General features: G+C 32.5%; 1 pseudogene; it reads right to left on the bottom strand.

Moving 5' to 3' along the window:
* Positions 1–12,835: 12,835 nt before the first annotated feature.
* LOC109098726 overlaps positions 12,836–22,038 on the bottom strand; it is a 39,959-nt pseudogene continuing 30,756 nt past the window's right edge.

The raw sequence follows: 22,038 nt of genomic DNA, 5'->3' as shown, positions 1-22,038 counted from the left end.
AAAAAAAAAAAAAGCAATACAAAAAATCCCTAGAAACTAAAATGAAAATATAAAAAATTAAAACATCCTTTCAAAATATAAATGATCATAAATAATACTACATAACACTGGAATGAAACACATCTCAAAATAATGCGATTAGTATTACAGGGCAACAATACAATACATTATATTTGGCTATACAATAGAGATGGGCATCACATTTTATTATTTTCATTTCCACTGTCATCCGTGAAGCGATTAGAACAGACCTGTGAAAGTATTTTAGGTCACCAGTTGTGAGTGTGCAGGAGGAGTGCAATATTAAAACAGTACAGATTCATCTCTTCATGGTGTTAAAACTTGAAATCAAACAAGTACACATCGAAGTAGAACTATGTTACTGCATTTCACTTCCGTAAAAAATGGTAACTTGTCAGGAAAAGGGCTGTGTGCTAGCAGTCCATTCATTTGAAAGGAAGATTAGGGGTCGCCCACAGTCATCCCTTCTGAATTACAGCGTGCAGAAAAGGCAGCACTGTTCATTTCATTACCCCCTAAATTAGGGGAAAATGTCTATTATCCAAATCATCTAGGCTTGGAATTAGCTCATGTGTTCCAATGACATCAATCCTTCAGGTCTTCCCGCTGTCTAATTCGCGCGGTACCGTCCGATAGCGTTGTGTAAAGAACAGTTAGATTTAATATATTAAATCATGCCATACTTGTTTTCGCAATGGTCAGATCAGTCTTGGTGTTCTTTGGGGGTTTTTATGGTTTCTTTTTCGCCAACGCTAAACTAAAAAAAATGTTCCTCTTAACTCATATTATAAGCCATTTAGCATTATTGTTAATATTATTACAATGAACCACACAGTGACTCACTCTGAGAAATACAGAAACGCTGGATTAAAGCCACATGTCAAAAGGAGTATGAATGCAAGAGAACATGAGGAATGGAGTCGCTGTCTAAAAAAAACAACATTACCAGGCAGAGCAATCGGGGACGGCAGCCCAGTTGTTTGTTAGTTTTGTTGTTCATTGGATTGTGTGTTATTTAGGGTGCCGGGGATTCACGGAAACATCTGTTCTGATACTGGAAATGTGCAAGTTAAATTTAGTTTTAAGCTAAGATTCCACAAAATTTATATGCTAAATGTTAAGAAGGCCTATTCCTCTACTGGTATCTTAGGCCAGTTAGAGCCAAAACATGCAGCAATATCTTATTTACACTTTTTACTGTCTGTATAAAACAAATAGAACACTCTCTATCACTCTGTGTTGCCTTAGAGTTTTAATGTTTGTACAGTTAAATAAAAAAAAAGTTTAGACTTGCTAAAAAAAAAAAAATCACTAAAAAGAACCGGCTGCTATAAGAAGTCAAGTCAAGCGTTCAGGAATCGGGTTCCCTGTTGCGATGTATGTTGTTGATTCACTAAAGAGAATCGGCTCACAGGAGGTATTTAAGAGTGCAGGGTTCGGGAATTAGCTACATTAGGTGCGCGTTATGTGTTTGATTCATTAAAATAACCGTTCATAAGAGTCGATGCGTTCGGGAATCAGACTTCATTGGTTGCGTCATATTCCGAAAGTATTCCGTATTGAAAACATGGATTCACTAAAATGATTCAGCTCAGTAAGAATTAGGCCTGTGCGTTCGGGAAGCAGAACAGCTATTCAGCAACCATTCATCTAACTATATCACTCTATTCCTAATCCAAAATCTATGAAAAAATTTGATTGCTTTTATACAATTAGTTAGCCTTTGGCATGTGCTCTGCCTTACCAGTTAAAGTACAGCCTTTACTTTTGTGTCCCACAGAGCATTTCACAGGCCACCCGTCCGTCATTCAGCGAATTTAAACCACAGCACCACTAAACCATCAGACTCACAGCATCTGCTCTGTCTGCAGTTATTTACTTGCATTCCTGCAACAGTTGGATGTGGTGAACAAGAGGACAACTGTCTGCGCTCTCGTGACCTCTGAGTGTGTGTGTGTGTGTGCACTTGTTCACATGTGAATTCTTTGTGGTCCGGGCATCTCTTATCATGACACACTGGGTCAGATGTGAATTCTTTGTGGTCAAACAGATGACTCTCGTACAAACTCAACGGGTTCTCAGCTGCCGTGTATTTCCAAAAGCACACATGGTTTTGGAAAAGAATGATAAATGAAAATCAAATATATAAATACATTAGGGCTGTCAATCGCTTTTTTATCTGTTCTAAATGTAACGAGCTTAAAGTCTGCATAGAATAGACATGTTTCAAAGGTCATTTTTAATACTCTAATCAACATGGGCATGGGCAAATATGGATGATTTATGCAAATGTACGTATGTTTATGATTAGTGAAACCATAGTCTGCATAGAATAGACATGTTTCAAAGGTCATAGATGTTTTTCAGAGAATGTATTAGTATTTAAATGACTTTCCAGATATTTGTCCTGATGTATATTCAAATGCACGCAGATGACAAAACAAAAGAAAAGGTGGCACAAAAATGAAAAATGATTTTAGACTGGTTTACTCAACTTTTACTTCAGAAAAGTGCCTGTGTGTATTTTAAAACTAAACCGGATATATTAGTTAATGGTGGAAAATGACAAGTTGTACCGGATTTTAAATATTTTGGAGTTATTTAAGATTCTCATTTAACATCTGAAAAGCATGTTTGAAAAGTAGTCTGTTCAGTGACACCTCAACTTAGACATTTTACATTTATACGGAGTCAACTTTCAATAGAAGCTTCAAGAGTCTTTTTGAATTCTTTGATCTTTTTTTATTTTTCCTGTTGATTTACTTCATGGTCACAAGCAGGAACATCCACTCTTAGACCTTTAAACGTGCTTTTAAAAAGAAACCCAACAGATATCATCATTGTTTCATAACCAATAAGTACATTTTCTTTTCTTTCGACAATTTTGTTATGTTACAATTGTTATAAAATTGTTATGATCTTGCACCTTCACCCTTGAAAGAATTTGTTTTCTCTTGTACTGAACATATAAGACAAACTAGAGCATTCTCTGTGCTCATTTGTCAATTCACCAACAAATAAATATTAATCCAATCTTTTTTCAATTCACCAACATTTTTTTGGTCACTCGTTATTCATTCACTCGTTTGGCAATGCACCAACAGAGAAATTTTAGTCTGATTTTTTTTATTTTTTTATTGTTTATCTAAGTGACGTTTCTTTCTATTTTAAAGGAGTCATTGGATGCTACATGCACTTTTACAAGTTGTTTAGCTTTGAAATTAAATATATGTGTTGGCAGTGTGTGTACACAACCACCCTATAATGATAAAAATCCACCCCTAGTGTTGTTGTTGTTCTTTTTTAATCTCGTTAAATCATTTCCCCTTTCTCAAATCAAGCCGATCTCAGACGCCTGGCTGTGTGACCCCTTCGAAAGAACATACTGGAAAATATAACTTAATTGATTTGTTTCCTAGCTAAAATTCACATAAAGAAAAATTTTGTAGCTCTAAATCTATCTTTTCTGTATTCAGAGTTGATCCAAGTACATGCAAAACCTAAAGCAGTGAAAACTGCATCTCTATATTCATATATGTCCATGGACTCCATGCACTTAAGATGAAAAAAACTACTAAACCATAGTTTAACCGTGGTATTTGTAGTAAAACTGTGGTTATACAATTCTTTCTTTCTTTCTTTCTTTCTTTCTTTTTGTTTTTGTAATTGTACTGCCTTTAATGGTTTGCTGTTTTTGTATAGGCCCAACACATAGGCCTACTGTTCAATAATAATAATGATAAAAAAAAAAGATAAAAAAAAAACATAAAAAAAAATTCACAAAAAACTCTCCCAATAATCCGATCTGAATCAAAAGATTTGCAAACTTGCTCTGAATTTTGGATCTAACTCATTTAATTAAACCTGAAAAGATTCCCAAAATCAAATGATTTGCGATATATGCGATCCGAAATAGTCCCAAAATCAAATGATCTGCGATATATGCGATCCGAAATCCTGAACTGAATCAAGTGATTCGCGAAACTGAATCAAATGAACGAATGAAGAATACTTCATTTATTTGTTTTGGCAATGCACTTGCAGAAAAATTTTGGTCAGATTTTTTCATGTTGATTCAATCATATTTTGTAAGTGACTTTTTGTTTTAAATATGCCTATTTTTTTGATTATTTGATTCAAAAGAGAACGCGGGAAAATATTACATAAAAAAATTGTTTTCTGTAAGCTAAAAATCACAATCACAATTTTTTCAAATTATACTTAGATAAGTATATGGAAATTATCCAAAGTTTTGCTAATTTTAATGCTATTTTGTTCAAAGTTGACTTAGATAAGTATAAATAAACCAAACAATTGCAAATTTTAAAACTATAAAGCTAAACTGTATCTGCATTCTGCAACATAAAGATGTAATGTATTACCCAATTTTTTTTTTTTACCCTGGCAACAAGCCTATGTGTATTCTTGTTTTTTTTTTTTTTTTTTTTTTTTTTTTTCAAATGATTCGCGATATCCGCTTTGAAGTCCCGCTCTGAATCAAATGAATCATTTGCGACGCAGTTTAACCGATTCGGATTTTCGAACTCATTACAAGCGATGTCGAAATTCGAAAACGAATGGCTCTTTTGGTTACTATTTAATACCACTTAAACACAAAAATCGAACACAATGATCGAATTTCAATAATTTCAAACATTCTAAAGCCTAAACCAGACTAAATGACTCGTAAATGACTAGTTTGAGCTGCAGTTCATTTGCTGACAGTTCAACAGGAAATCAGTTGAAATCATTCAGTCATCTCATATACCACTGAAGTAAATGTTGAATTCATCAGTAGGCTATATATTGTAATCAATATTTGAGAAATTATTGTTGTATCTGATTGTATTAGTCAGAGTGATAGTGAATGTAAAAAGCACATGGGAGAAGCAGATGAACGCAAAACAGCAGAACAACAAAAGGGTAAACTTTATCTTTAAAATTATTTCTAGGGACAATTTAGTAGTCGCTAGATATTGGTAGGGACTCTACTAAATTCCCAAACTTTTGAACATAGTGTAGGCCTATATAATTATAACTTCATACTCACAGACAGATGTTCTTGGTTTCCATGTTTGGATGGAAGGCCGTACGTGTGTAATTAGTTTGTGCTCTCTGAATGAAAGGCTGTGAAGGCTGGTGTCTGTAATCATCAGGATGCTCAAGCAGCAGCTGCTCCTCCATTGTGCTCCAGTTCAGCAGCCCGGCTCACACACGCTGATCTTTAGAAGCTCATTGGACAGCTGACCTCCAGCCCTCAGCTGCTTGTGCTGTCAATCAAACCATCAGCTGCTCCACTCAGGATCAACGTCCTGCCAGAAATACGATCATTCAGCAGTCGCCCCTTAAAAACTACAGTGATGGTCTCAGAATGGCACTGAATGATTGTTGTATTCAAATACCACATCATCATCATCAAAAAAGGTCATAAAACATAATAATACTCTACTATTTTATTAGCTAATACCACAAAACATAATTAATCATTTTTTGTTTGTACCTTGCTCTCAACTAGACATTTATCATGTTATTCATAAAATAAAAAAAGAAAGAAATGATTGCTTGAATGAATGAATAAATAAGTGCTGTCAAACGATTAATCGCGATTAATCGCATCCAAATTAAACGTTTTTGTTTACATAATATATGTGTGTACTGTGTATATTTATTATGTATATATAAAGACACACACACACAGTAAATATTTTGAAAATATATGCATGCATATATTTATATTCTTATATTTTATATTATATATAAATATTAGTGCTGTCAAACGATTAATCGCATCCAAAATAAACGTTTTTGTTTACATAATATATGTGTGTGTATTGTGTATATTTATAATGTATATATATAAATACAGACACATACAGTAAATATTTTGAAAATATTTACATGCATATATTTATATTCTTATATTTTATATTATATATAAATATTAGTGCTGTCAAACGATCAATCGCGATTAATCACATCTAAAATAAATGTTTTTGTTTACATAATATATGTGTGTGTGTTGTGTATATTATGTATATATAAATACACACACATACAGTTAATATTTTGAAAATATTTACATGCATATATTTATATTCTTATATTTTATATTATATATAAATATTAGTGCTGTCAAATGATTAATCGCGATTAATCACATCCAAAATAAACGTTTTTGTTTACATAATATATGTGTGTGTACTGTGTATATTTATTATGTATATATAAATACACGAACATACAGTATATATTTTGAAAATATTTACATGTATTTACATGTCTAAATTTGTATTCATATAATTTGTATTACAAATAAATATATTTAATACATAAACATAACCTATTTTTAAATAAATATATACATGCATGTATTATTATGTACATATACATAATAAATATACACAGCACACATACATATATTATGTAAACAAAAACTTTTATTTTGGATGTGATTAATCGAGATTAATCGTATGACAGCACTAATAAATATTTAACATATGAACATAACATACTTTTCATGAATATATACGTGCATGTGTTCATAATAAATATACACTGTTAATAATAAAATAATTATTATTATTATAAATAATATTATAAATAACTCAAGGATATTTTTAAGAGGAAAAAAAGTGTTTGCCTGTGTAAGTTTACCCATACAGGTTAAACATTTAAATTATTTGTTTATTGATTATTTAAATAAGTTTTAACGTGAAGGCAGCAAAAATGTTCTCCATATTAAAGAAAAGACATAAGTTTGTTTGCAAAGAAAAGTAGGGCCTAATACTTCCATTGCTCATTTAATTTCGAAAAGGAAAACTTGAAAAGCATGGAAAGCAGCTCATGAAAGATTGAAGCAAGCGGCTCCATCTAGTGTCTGTGCTGAGGAGCAGGAGATGGAGAAGATGACCGCAGGAGCATGAGACGAATGAGAAGAAAGTGCTGCCGGAGCTCATGGAGGAGGAGATGATGATGATGATGCAGACAGAGGTGAAGAACAGCTGCTGATGTAAAGATGATGAAGTGGAGCACATGAGGTCAGTCTGACAAAACAGATGACTGAGAATGTGATGAAACGCTTCTGTTCGCTCTTCAGGGTTTGTTCTTGATTCCTCCCAAAGGTTTTCTCTCTGAAAGTTACAAGGGCTGTAAATGTTCTTACTGATGTTTTCTTCTCACTCTCCATTTGCTGATGAATGTGGAAGCAAAAGAAAGAATTCCTTAAAATAAAATAAAAGAAGGAAAGAAGAAAAAAATTCCTTAAAAATATATTCCTCATTTCTTCAAGATTAGCTGAATAACTTTCAACTTTTTTAATTATTTAATATATTTCTGTGGCTATTATATTATATTTACTATTATAAGTGACTGCAATCAATTTATTTTAGCTACATTTAAATAAGCAAATTTAGCTGAATAACTTTCAACATTTTTTAATTTTTTTTTTATTAAATGTACTTAAAATAATTTTTTTGCAACCACTTACCTTAAAAAAAATTAGTATATATTTTTTTCAGTGTAGATATATTCATATTATATAAATACACACACACACACACACACACACACACACACACATATATACACACACATATGTATGATATATATATATTCATTTACTGCTGAATGTATAGTAAAAAAATATAATAAAATAATATACAATAATAAAATAAAATCCCTTAAAAATAATATTGTACATTTTAAGTGAAGATAGATAGATATGATCATACATACATATTGGAAAATATTTTTAAAAATATATTTAATTTGAATATTTTATATATTTTAAAGTTTTTTCTTTAGATTAAAATTTTTCATTACACTAGACGTTTTTTTTTTTTTTTTTCAACAAATATCTTCAGCAATGTGGTAAAACAGTGTTAATTGGCAACATATTTAAATATTACAATTATGAAAACAAGCATATAAATATAACTTAAGATATTTTGTCAAAGTTCATTATAGATTGATAAACATAAAATTGTGTTTTCGTTTTGCCTTTTTTCTGTGGATTTTCATTGAACAATAAACAATAAGATTAAACAATCAGAAGGAGCTTTTATTTTGGGCTGTGCAAGTTTATTTAAAAAAAAAATTAATCATACAAAAAAAAAAAATCAAAAACAAAAATATACACCAATACAAAAACATTAAGAAACAAATCTTAATAACAGAACAGCTTCATCTCAAGCATGCGTTTATTCCTCACACAATAGTTCCTGCCTGGAGGCTTCAGGGCTGTCTGGTTGCTAGGCAACTGTTGGTGTGGTGCGGTTGCTACGGAAGCTGTAATTTTTGGTTGAGTTGAAGAGGGACGCTGTGCTAAATATCAACGGAGACGATTCTGAGACTCATTAAATTCACTAAAGCAAAGATTAACTGAGTGCAGCTAATAAACACAAGCTTCATTAGATTTACACACTCTATACAGACTATGAGAGAAAAACATCTGCAGAAAAACAAGATGATCATCAAAACCCTCTTGAGTTGATTTCATAACCAGCAGATGGAGCCGCTCGTCCACATTATTCATCTCAAAACTCATCAAACATGAATATGACAGAAATACATTGTCATGTATTTGACGTTTTTATTTGTAACAGATCTGTATGAAGTATATTTTAATTATTGGAATAATCAAATATATAAAATAATTGTATTATAACTTACAAAATAACAATAACCAAAATTACTACAAAAAAATATTAGAATTATAACATTTCAAGCAGATCTACATTACCAACAAACAAATTAAACTAAATTTCTAACAAATATATTCAACGTAAATGTTTTTTTCTCTAATATATTAGAACATTTATTATAACATTTCAACCAGATGTACATTTCTAACAAAAATAAACAAATTAAACGTAAATTTTCTACTCTATAAACAAATAAAAAAAAATAAAAAAAAATCATCATCAATACACACACATATAAAAACTGGTTCCTATTTCATATTGTCATTTTAAAAAAATAAAATCAAAACAAATAATTACAGAACTTAAAAATAAAATTTTTAATTATTTTATTGCATTACATTTTATAATAACAATAAAAATTATATATATTAAACCTTTAAAATAACATTTTTAAATATTGTATTGCAGAACATTTGTAAAAATAACATTTTTAATTATTTTATTGCATTACATTTTATAATAACAATAAAAATTATATATATTATGCCTAAAATGTGTTTTAATATCACTGTTAATAAGGTTTGTATGATTGTATGATCTCTATATATAAATATATTTAATATTTAAACATAACATATGTGCATGTGTATTTATGTATACATAATAAATATACACAGTACACACACATAATTTAAATAAATATATATAAAAATAATTAATTTTATTGTATTACATTTTATTATAATAATTATATATATATATATTATATAGCTTTTTTTTTTATTTGTTTTATTTTTGTATTTTTTATTGTATTACAAAAAAAAATATATATATACAATATATATATATATATATATAATAAAAATATACTTTAATTTTATATACAGTCAAACCAAAATTTATTCAGACACCTTCAGCATTTCTCACATAATCATTTGCTATAGTTTAGAAAACGGTAATAAAATATGACGAGAACTCAAGAGTTAAACTGTGTCAGGACAAATTCATTCAGCTCCATCAAATTATCAAGCAATGCTTCATTTTTGTTCAGTCTGTGGTGTAAAAAGTTCACATTAGCGATCAAAGAAAAAACATGCTCAGGTCAAAGTGTCTGAATCATTTTAGGTCCCAAATTTGTATCATTTTTACTATTAGTCCACTGTATGAAGAATTGTTGGGTATAATATGTCACAGTTTACTTAATTAATCACTAGTAAAAAAAAACTTCACAAAATTATATCTGGCGTCTGAATAATTTCTGGTGTGCCGAAGTGTTAAAATGTTACTCATAATCGAGTGTCAGATACACACATCCGGACAGAACCATCTTAAGGAAATCAACATCTTTTATTCAATAATACCATATATAATGCAATTGCATATCTTTGGCGAAAATAAATTTTATAAACATTTTATTAACAGAGGTTAGCGTACAAAAAACGAGGGGTTTGTGTGTCTAGCAGACGGCAGACAGGAACAAGCTCGTACTGAGGGTCATGAGATCAGGTTTATTTACATCATTCACACACTCCACGGTCTGCAGAAGACCAACGATTCGTTCACTAACATCTTAGTTTCACAGGGAATGAAGAAGCAGTGCATCATGGGACGGCGAGCGGACGGTCACGTGGCACTGCAGATAAACAACGGCAGTTTACGAAAACTCAATTTCAGGAATTGCAGTTTCACATACTGGGTCTTGGCAGTTTTATTAGTTAATAGTCAATACTTCTTATGCACCTGATGCACAAAAAAAAAAGAAATAAGAAGGCAGGATTAGTAAAGCAGTCTTGGCAGTGGTGAAGTATTTCTTGGATATTTTGGCACCAGAGAAACAAACACAGGTTTTGTAGACACTGATGTGGTTTTCTGGAGGCAATGTTTGAGGCAGTGATTCTGGTGTTTTGGCACAGGTCCTGCATGTGCTGCTTCTGCTCTGGGTCTGTTTTTAGAGAGCGACCAGCTCCTGATTCACATTACAGACGGAGGTCAAATGAGAAAATCTACAAAAACTGCTGACCAAGCTTCACTCTGCTCCGCAGCACAGTATACGTCCTCGACTTACATACAGCATGAATAAATTATCATATTTAAAACATCTGGCTTCATGCACCTGTGCGATCAGCTTTTTTGTATATGTGGCATTAATTCAGTAGTTTCTCATTAAAACTTTAGTGGATTATATTTCACCCCAAAATAATAATACAATTACATCCTACTATTATAACTAAATTGATGTTTTTTTTTTTATTACAAATGCTGTAATATTTTTTATTTTTTAAATTAATTATTTGTTTTCACATTAGATTAATTTAAATTATTTAATAATTTTTTAAATTATTTTTTCACATTTTATTAATTTATATTTAAGTGCCATTTTCCCCAGAATCCAGTCATTTGAAGGGGAAAAATGTGCTCAAATTCACATGAAAACAACGTCATCATGTAAAAAAAAAATCTCAATCATCATTTTCTTAATGCAAAATATAATTTCTTATTTTTCTTTTTCATTTTGAGGTGAAATATGAGCTTTTCTTTAGTGGTTGATCATGCATCTCTACATCTACAGCCACAGTCTCGAGTTCCTCAAGCTTTGAATGGTTTAAATCCAGTGTTGATCTAAAGTCTGCTGACTGTGTTAAAACACGCAACGAATGGACACAGAAACACATCACGCACATATAAATATATACCAAGAGGAAATTTAGAGCTACACGGCTTTCGTTTTTGCATAGGCTCTGAACAGAGGGAATCATTTAGCACACGGAAACTGGTGGATGATGGGAAAATGTGTTCATTCAGACTGGTTCCAGAGTGGGTTTGTGTTTATGAATCCTTCCGCTGTTGGTTGTGGATCTTGATCCGGTGTTGATATTTAATATTAGGCTTTGATTCCAGTAATGCACTTCCTTTTTTTTTACTTTTTAAATCCGGCTCATGGTGTAAATCTCATGAAACATTTTCAGGTCATATTTCACTCCAAAAAAAATAAATAAATAAAAAATAAAAAATAATTATATACATATATATATATATATATATATATATATATATATATATATTCTTATGAATAATACACTTGATTAAAACTTTAGTTATAACTATTTTTTTATTATTTATATTTGGTTTATTTTTTGGCATTGTAACATTTAAGGATTTAATTAAGGTAGAAATTATTGTATTGGTTTTATACTAATTTTTGCAGATTTATAAATGTAATTTTTTTTTTGAACATTCCACATCAAATTTGTATTGACATATTGGATATGAATTTATGAATAGTATTTATAGAGAATTTGTAACATTCGATATGCTGCCAAGAAAAAAGAAAAAATGCAATTAAAAAAATATATATATTAACAATAATGTAAAACTGACGATGAGCAAAGAGACAAGAGAACAAACAAAAAATGAAGCCTATTTTAGTACTGTTATTATTATTTTATTTATTTATTTTCATTTATTGCAAAAATTATGGTAGCAAATATTTGTGTTTGTTTTTTCGTGCCAAATACTATCTCAAAATTAAAGCATACTGGAAAAAATATATTACATTATTAATTAGTATTCACAGCATAGGTAAAAAAAGTGCTACCCAAAAAAAAAAAAAAAAAAACTTTATTACAGTATTAATAATTATTGAAAAAAATGGGAATTTTGAATTTTAACACAAAAAACATTTCTTTTTCTTTATTTTGATTCTGGAGTGAAGTGTGACCTGTTTACATGAGCTTTACACCTTTTTCTTTATTTTGATTCTGGAGTGAAGTGTGACCTGTTTACATGAGCTTTACCCCAATAAACATTACCAAACACCACTGACGGATCCTTAAAGAAAGATCATTTCTGCACACAACCCAACACATATCCAGCACCTCTGATGACGAGAACGAATGCCTGATGAGAATTATTGCATTCTTTGTTCTGTACTTCAAAAAAAAAAAGCGCAGGGAATCTTGACGTAATTCTATAAAACGGACGAGAGGTTAGTGCTTCGAACAACACAGACATGCACTCGCTCTCTGTATAAATACGCACAGACTCACTTGGAAGAGTAGGACAATCACTTAAAGAGGAAGCATGCAAACGTTTAAGAGAAAAAACACCAATTTCTCCCCATCCTGAAGCACAACAACCAGCCTCAGCACAGCATCGCTCAGTTCACCTCCGCGTGAGGGTTGCTATTGCCGTGGTTTGAGTCAGGGAGGGGAATTCTCTCGTATAAAAACACAAAAAAACAAGAGAGAAGGTTTCAGTGATGTGAAAAACGAGGAGGCACAGTCGCTGTTACACAGTCCAGGGGTTAAAATGTCACTTCATTTCCGACGCTTTTCCGGCTTTCCGCCTCTACTCTTGGCCGTTCGCTTCGAGAGATCCAAGCCGGACCGGATCCCAGCCAGGTGCAAGAGAGAGCCGGCCGCCTCCTTCAACTCCTCGTCCAGCTCCGGTTTGGACTCGTGACGGGCCCGTTTAACCGGAAGAGGGCACTTGACGGTGAGCGAAGGCAAACGCGGGTTCCTCTCTTCCTCCGAATCCTCGTCGCTGTGGAAGCCCTCGCTGCCGGTGCGGCGGCCCTGGCCCGAGTCACAGCCGGCCTCGTCCAGGGAGGACAGCGAGGACGAGGAGGACGAGGAAGAGCGAGACGAGCAGCGCTGGAAGGACGAGCTGCTGTAGTTGTGGTCCTGCTTCGGGTCGCTGCTCACCAGGACTGAATCCGGGCGTGAGAGGTCTATGGGGCTGTCCGGGTCACCTGAGCACCAAACAACAACACATTCATAATTAGGGATGGGTGCTACGGGCTTAAAAATAAATAACAAATAACAAAAAAACATCAAATGACTATAAATCAACTAATACAATTCATCCAAAAATAAACTCCTATCCAAACAAAACCCAAAACCTTACAAATCCCATAACATAAAGAAATATCAAATCAAAAATGATTTTAAATTTACTTATTTAACATGAAATTGTCAAATTGCTACTCCATATTAATCGCATACAATGAAAATACTGAATAATAGAACAATCATTAACACGCAATTAATAACCGAGTGTCAAAATTATTTTTAAAAATCCTGTTTCTTTAGAGAAATGTTACACAAAATAGGGTGTTGCGAGCATTAGTGAGTACACGCATAATATGATGACTGTTTAATTCATACTGGAAGCCGGAGGGCGCCCTTGCGCAGAAACTCCACATATGCATTGCAGAAGTAATAGCACTGATGACGCTCCAGGAAATTCCTAATATGCACAAAGGTATCCAGTTATCGCTGTAGCCGAATAAAACGCAGATAGAGAAATTTTAACTCAGGAAACTTGAAGACAATACGATTGAGACAATATATGGTTTGTGTTCAAGCAATCTTGGGTATTTTATAAGGATGAAGTATAACGCAATGCTAATCAACACAGCCTTTATCACTGTATTTAATACTATAAAATGTTATGATTTCTGCCTCATTCTGTGATACAAAACCACGTCTGATCACAAAGTTATGTTGTGAAGTTAAGTTAATTTGGAGAAAAATCATGTCAGTAAATTATATCTTGGCTGCACAACAGGTTTGTAAACAGGCTCATACACACGCAAACCTGTATCGCACATGTGCTACTACATTAAATCAAGGCTCAGATTTTTTTTCATTACTCTACAGCCCTAACCAAACCAGTTCCAGATTGTAGAGGAAGCTCCTCATTTAGCAATAAACTCCTCCTCAATTTCACGTCCGCCTTCCGCCATGTCGCACAATCGCACACAACAATATGTCAACAACTAGGCTTTATCGTTATTATTATGGGAAGACTATATCACAAACGATATTGTCAATCCCTAATAATAATTTTAAAAAAATAAAGCAAGACAGTAAAACAATAAAATAAAATTTTTTTTGAATATTCGTTGAATTTAAAATAAAAATCCACATTTGAACGCAAAAACGTAACATTCTAATTTTAGGTGTGCCTTAGGCAGCCTTATTAGTGGCACCCAAGATGCGACGACGATGTAACGTTTTGTTGCTTTTTAATGTTTTTATTAGCATATCCAGTTGAACCCAATAGATGCAGCGATGTTGCACTGTTTATTTAAAATATTGCGAAAAAAGAGAACATCGATGCAGAGATGATGTTGTTTACCGTATTTTTCTGACTATAAGTCGCACCTAAGTATAAGTCGCATCAGTCAGAGAGAAAAAACATATATAAGTCGCACTGGACTATAAGTCACATTTATTTAGAACCAAGAACCAAGAGAAAACATTACAGTCTACAGCCGCGAGAGGGCGCTCTATGCTAATCAGATCGGCTGCATATTTTACAACCTGCAGTTTGTAATCTGCAGAATAGTATTTTCTTTTTGGGGGCATTTTGTTTGCATTCAGTCTTTCTCAGTTGTCTTTAAGTTAAATATTTCAGTTAACAGTTTTCAGTTGTTTTTCAGTTAATGTTTTCAGGGGTGTGCTACAGGAGCACTGAGCAGCATAGAGCACCCTCTCGCGGCTGTAGACGGTTATGTTTTCTCTTGGTTCATTTCTCTTGGTTCATGTCAAATTAATTTTGATAAATAAGTCGCACCTGACTATAAGTCGCAGGACCAGCCAAACTATGAAAAAAAGTGTGACTTATAGTCCGGAAAATATGGTACTTCAAAAAAGAAACCAAGCTGTTGACAGAACGCATATTTTGGGACATTTTCTTGACAGGTTTCACGAGGTTTAGCCAGTTATACAATTATTTCATGTACATTTTCTATCTCTGAAGTGTCAATTTGTAAACTGCCGTTATGAAACACATCATCAAGTACATTTATCTGCCGTCTTAATGAAGCACTCTTATGATGGCTTATTCTGCTACGGGTGATTAAGGCTCATTAGAGGTAGAGAACATTACAGTGACATGCTTAACGAGGATAAAGATGTGTGAAGGAACTGCAATGGTGCACTAATTACCAGCAAGAGGTTTTTGTTGCTACGCAGACATATTTGCAAAACCATCTCCATAAATAATGATGCAAATGTGCCTTTCTGCATGAACCTGAACGAAACGGACTCATCCGCTGCACGAGGTGACACTCGGTGTAACATCAGTCTCACAGATACAGATTTCAGACTGGCCAGCATCACCATTATAGACGCACATGAGCGTATTTGAGAACAACAGAACGATAGATAGATAGATAGATAAATGGAATGTTAGAACGTTAGAGTGTTAGGTAGGTAGAATGTTTGACAGATACAGTGATAGAATGCTCAATAGATACAACGATAGAATGTTTGATAGATACAATAATAAAATATTCAATAAAGACAGCGATAGAACATTCGATAGATACGGTGTTAGAATATATATGAAAAATACATAATACAAAACAAAAACAAGACGTAGATACAGTGATAGGACATCGCTATAGCGATAGAATGTTAGATACGGTGTTAGAATATTTGATAGATGTATTAGATACAACGTTCGATACATACAGCGATACAATGTTTGAAAGATACAGCAATAGAACGCTGGATAGATGCAACGATAGAACGTCTGAGATACAGCGATACAACGGTTGAAAGATACTTTTGATAGATATGGCGTTAGAATGTTTGATAGATACATTAGATACAACTATAAAACTTCTGGTAGATAAAACATAAAAAAATTTTAATAAAAAAAATTATAAAATAAACAACGATATAAAAATCTTCAAAAAAAAAACAGAAAAATAAACAAAAACAGTTATAGAACTATAACACAGATACAGAAACAGAAAAAAAAAATATAAATACAAAAATAGAACGTTAGATACAACAATGTTAGACAGAATGAGAGATAGAATGACAGAATGACAGACAGATAGATAGATAGACAGATAGATAGATAGTCATGATAGAATAGATAGATAGATAGATAGATAGATAGATAGATAGATAGATAGATAGATAGATAGATAGATAGATAGATAGATAGATAGATAGAACATTAGAATGACAGACATAATGATAGATAGATGGGGTCTTCTCTTACATGGGTCACTATGGTGTCCAGGGGCCGAGTTTAAGAGCATCATAGCAGTGGCGGCATCAATGTCAGACTCTGTAAAGGCATAAAGACCCACAGCGGTCAGAGCACTGCTCAATGTCAGAGTGTGTGTGTGTGTGTGTTTATGGGGGAAATCAAGGGACTGGAGTTTCTCTGTTTCCACGCAACCCGTCAGAAGATTTGAATTATTCATTACCAACCAGACAGAGGAGAGAGTGAACACAACTTACACCCTGACGCCATACTCAAGGAGACGGCGAAAGAGAAAGAAAACGCTTGATGAGGATAAATAATGAAACCAGTCCAGCCTTCATGAGGACAAAAATCACAGGGTTCTCATACTTTGTGACCAATGAGTTTCCATACTTTTGAAAGATGACAAAACTCCTAATAATTAAAAATAAATACATTTAAAAAAAGAAAGAAAACAAATGAAATAAAAATAAAAAAAATAATATAAACATAAAATAAAAATAAATGCATAAATAAAAAAAATATATATAAAAATTATTCCACGGGAACATGGAAATGTTGAACAGTGAAGAGCTGCGATCATGAGAAATCACTAAAAATCACGTGGGTGTGATGTGTAAAACCGGTTTCCTAAACTCACAGGAAGTGTCCTCAATGACTCAAATGACAGTCATTTAACCAGACTTAATTGCTTTCAAGCACACTGGAACATGCATGCTTTCATTTGCTCTGTGACTCACAAGATTTCAGATTGGCACTTGTTTTGACAGACATTCAACTTTAAAAACAGAGATGGCTCACCTTTGAGAGAGCAGCCCTGGAGGAAGAGGTGACGTGCAGTTGAGAAGGCACTGTCAGACACACACACACAGAGAGAGACAAACAGTAAGACCATGAGTCAAGGCACTTATGATGACTTGAGAGCCAAATGACAACAGAACCACTTTTTCAGAGGAGATGTGTGGAACATGGGCGGTTTGCATGCATGCATGCATCAAACATTAGCTAATGCATCTCCATTAGTCTGTACTCTAGTAAATGTGTGTGTGTTACCTGGGTGGGGAAGCAGGGGGCGTGCAGAAGGAGTGGGTCGAGGGAAAGTGCTGTTTCTTCAGGGCTTGGATCAGATTGGGTCTGTATTCAGGGTCCCACCACAGAGAGCCCTTCCCATTAACCTTGAAGAAACACATCGACACACACAGTTAGATCATCAACAAACGACAAAAGAAGACTACATCAAAAAAAAAAAAATAAACAAACACTCATTTAGCAGACATTTTTATCTAATGTGACTAAACGTGCACTTGGGCCACGGTGACTGAAACAACTGCTCAGGTCGCTTGTTGATTGCTTCCAAAAAAAAACAAATTTACAGAAGTTTTCCAGGGTTGTGGCATCAAATCAAATCATAAAAAAACTATCTGTTCTGCTTAAAACCCCCAAAACATCCCATCAATTCATAATGAAGAATATTAATAATAATATTTTTTTTATTGTATTTTTTTAAAACCCCTTGCTCCGTGTCTTGCGTAGGCTAACCGAGGCTTGTCATAGCACTTACATATAACTGCTCTTTTGTACTACAAACTACTACAAAACCGGATGACATTTGGTGTGAGGATCTCGCTGCTCAAAGTGTCTTAATGTGATCATCTAAGCATGTGATTGGCAATACAGACCCTGCTGGGAGTTTACGAGCAGTGGTTAAAAGCGGCCGATAAACATCAGAACATGGCTGTAAATGGATAAAGGGTGTTTATGACAGGATCTGATCCATGAGCTCTCATAATTACTGTATCTGGTAATTATTATTGCACTGAATGGATGGATTTTGCTGGGAGTCAAGAGTGATAAAGGTAGAATAACCCAGATCAAGATTAAAGCTATTAAGCTGTAACATCTATGAGAAAAGATGCTGGTAAAGATCATCCATTGCCAAGCAGCAAAATACAACATAAGGACAGGAAGGTCAGATTTACAGCTCAAAATCAAAGGAAAAAATATTAGAAATTATACTACAAAAAAATAAAAAATAAGGCTCACTTTTTGGACTATTAAAGCTTTTTTTTTTTTTTTTTTGCATAATAACATTTATTGCAGTTAATGACAACAATTGAATACACTCTTCCAGAATTGTCATTATTCTAAAATCTAAAAATATAATTACCACAAAAAAATACATATTAAATGAATAAAATAAGGTATAATAATAAATTCTTAAAATAAATATTTACAATATACAGAAAAATAAAATGCTTCTGTTGAATTGCATTAGTTTATTCAGATTTTAATATTCAGTATTCAGTATTTTTTTTACAGAAAAGCACAAAAATGTTCATAAAACAATATATAATAATATTTATTATAAAACATATTCATAATAATAATATTTGTAGTATACAAAATTAAAAGCATTGTGATAGTACTTGTACTTAAATAGCATTGCATAAAAATATGTACATAATTAAACAAATGTAAAATAATAAATGTATAAATTAATATAAAATGATACAAATACTTATGATAGTATCAGCAGTATTTGTTCTTGTGAAAAATAAATAACATTAATAATAGTATCAGCAGTATTTGTTCTTGTGAAATCTAAAAATCTACCACAAAAATATATACATAATAATCATATAATGCATCATTAATAATAATCACCATCATCATATATTTACAATTTAATTTTATATATATTTGTATTTTTTTTAGAATTTATATTTGTAATATTAATAATAGCAATAATAATAATACAGAATTCTCATTAAAATTACTTTTTTTAAACACAAATTAAATTTGTATACACTTATTAAAGTATTACAGTAATGAGAAAACATTTTCACTAATGAGAACTTGTGGATGAGGTACTTAATAGCCACAAAAATCATGAGACTATGCAAAAGATCTTAATGCTCATGAAAAACATAACATTTACTCTGTGCAACATAATGTATATAAATGTACAGAGAGAGAGAAACACAGAGGAGTAGGCAGGAGGAGGAGGAGGCCTATAACCTTGACTCAGATTACCAGCCTGCTCATAAACAGGAAGGAGGAAACATTGTCATGGCAACCGAAACCAGGCAGTGTCATGTGAAACCAGCTTTGTGTCTGTGTCTGACGGATGGGCTCTCGCTGACCTCACGGCTTCACAGAAGATCATTCACAACATCCTGACACTCACCGTACAGTCAGACAGAGAAAAATAATCATATGTGGCCTAATGCTTAGTGCATAATAAGCTGTGGTGCTCAAGTGGACGACACAAGTTTAAACCCAGCTCGCAACCTTTCTAGTACCTTTCTTTAAGTGGACCAAAAAGAATGTTCCTAGCAAGAGTGAATAAATCATAACAGGTGCCCACAGTCACATACAAATGTTATGTTAAATATCATACAAAGCAAAACGTTTAAGAAAAGGAAGTTTGTTGAGTTGAAATGATAAAACAACAGATCTAGTGTTGATAATAAAACAAAGCATTGCTTTTTAATCATTTGAATTCTTGATAATATTAAATCAGTTTTTTAGCTTTAGCACAATGACATCACATTCATCTCATTAGCAAAAATGTCTACAATATTTTCTGGTTACTGCAATAGTTCTGCATTTTTAATTATTTGTGAAAATACTGCAACAATATATTTTTAGTAAAAACCTCAATAAATTAAGGCAATTAAAATTAAGGTGCAATTATTTATTTATATTTTGTTTTGCAGTAATGAGATGGCACTAAAAATAATTAACTATTTGATTCCATAAAATGTTCTAGATAATATTTTAATATTTTTAGCTTGACAGCACATTCATCTCATTAGCAAAATTGTCTATTATATTTTCTCATCACTGTAATAGTTATGTATTTTTTAACTTTCTGTGAAACAAAACACTCCAATTTTTTTTTTCAGTTAAAAACTGAAAGTCAGGTAATTAAAATTAAGGTAAATTTATTTATTTATTTTAAATATTTTTGTTTTGCAGTAATGAGAATGAGACGGCACTAAAAAAATAATTATTAACTATTTGAATTCATAATAAAATGTAAATGTAGCTTACAGTTTTTATATATTTTTTTGAAAATTTGAATAAATTCAGGCCAATTAAAAAGTTTAGGTCAATTTATTTATTTATATTTATTTTGTTTTGCAGTTATGAGGATGGAAAGCACTAAAAAGAACTAAATTATCTGAATTTATAATAAAATGTAGGTAATATTTTAATCATGTCTTTTAGATTTTGCACAATTTTTCAACTATTTTTTATAATATCACAGAATATTTTTCCCCCACATAGAATAAATGTGTCTTAACATATATTACTACCTTTTTATTTGAGTAAAGGGGATGTTCGCAGGTGAACCCTCATATTTTGGGGTCCATTAAAAAGTTTTGAAACCCCTGAAAACATCCACTAAAAACACTTGCACTAAAAATCACAGAAAAAGCAGTCGATTAAAGCTGACAGGGAAGAGAACGGATCCTGCATTACTAGAGACACGCAGATACAGACACTCGCTTTGATATTTTGTGTCATCAGATATGTTACACTTCCCAAATAGTGTTTAGGCCACTGTAACACTTCCTGTTCTGCATCTGTCTCTATAAGATCCTGCGGTCTTTTCAGGAAGTAGAATTGTGCTGCTTCCCTTGTCTTTGCTCACTGTGTCCTCCAGCAGTGTGTGTGTGTGTGTGTGTGTGTGTATATATAAGTGTGTGTATAGGTGTGGGTGTGTGTGTGTATATATAAGTGTGTGTATAGGTGTGGGTGTGTGTATAAGTGTGTGTGTGTGTGTGTGTATATAAGTGTGTGTGTGTTTGTGTTTAAATTTGTGTTGTGTGTATAGGTGTGTGTGTGTTTGTGTTTTTAAGTGTTGGTGTATATGTTTGTGTGTGTGGTGTGTTTAGGTGTGTGTGTGTGTGTGTGTGTGTTTTGTGGTGTATAAGTGTGTGTGTGTGTGTGTGGTGTGTATATGTATGTGTGTGTGTGTGGTTGTTTGTGGTGTTTCGTGTGTGTAGCATAAGTGTTTGTATAGTTGTGTGTGTTTGTGTGTTGTGTGTATTGGTATAATAGTGTGTTATGGTGTGTGTGTGTATATATGTGGTGTGTGTGTAGGTTGTGTGTTTTTATATAAGTGTGTGTGTATAGGTGTGTGTGTGTTTGGTGTGTGTGTTTAGTAATATTTGTAAGTGTTGGATATGTGTTGTGTGTGCTGTGTTTGGTATTGTTTGTGTGTGTATGTGTGTGTTGTGTTTTATTTTAAATGTGAGTGGTGTTTGTATTTTGTATAAGTTTTTGTATTTGATTTGTTTGTGGTTTTGTACAGGTGTTTGTGTTTATTTTTTGTTTGTTTGTGTGCGCGTTGTTT

This window comes from Cyprinus carpio, chromosome B13, assembly GCF_018340385.1.
Source record: "Cyprinus carpio isolate SPL01 chromosome B13, ASM1834038v1, whole genome shotgun sequence".
In the NCBI taxonomy this organism is placed as follows: Eukaryota; Metazoa; Chordata; class Actinopteri; order Cypriniformes; family Cyprinidae; genus Cyprinus; species Cyprinus carpio.
The sequence above is the reverse complement of the archived record's forward strand: the minus strand, read 5'-3'. Positions and strand labels throughout refer to the sequence as shown.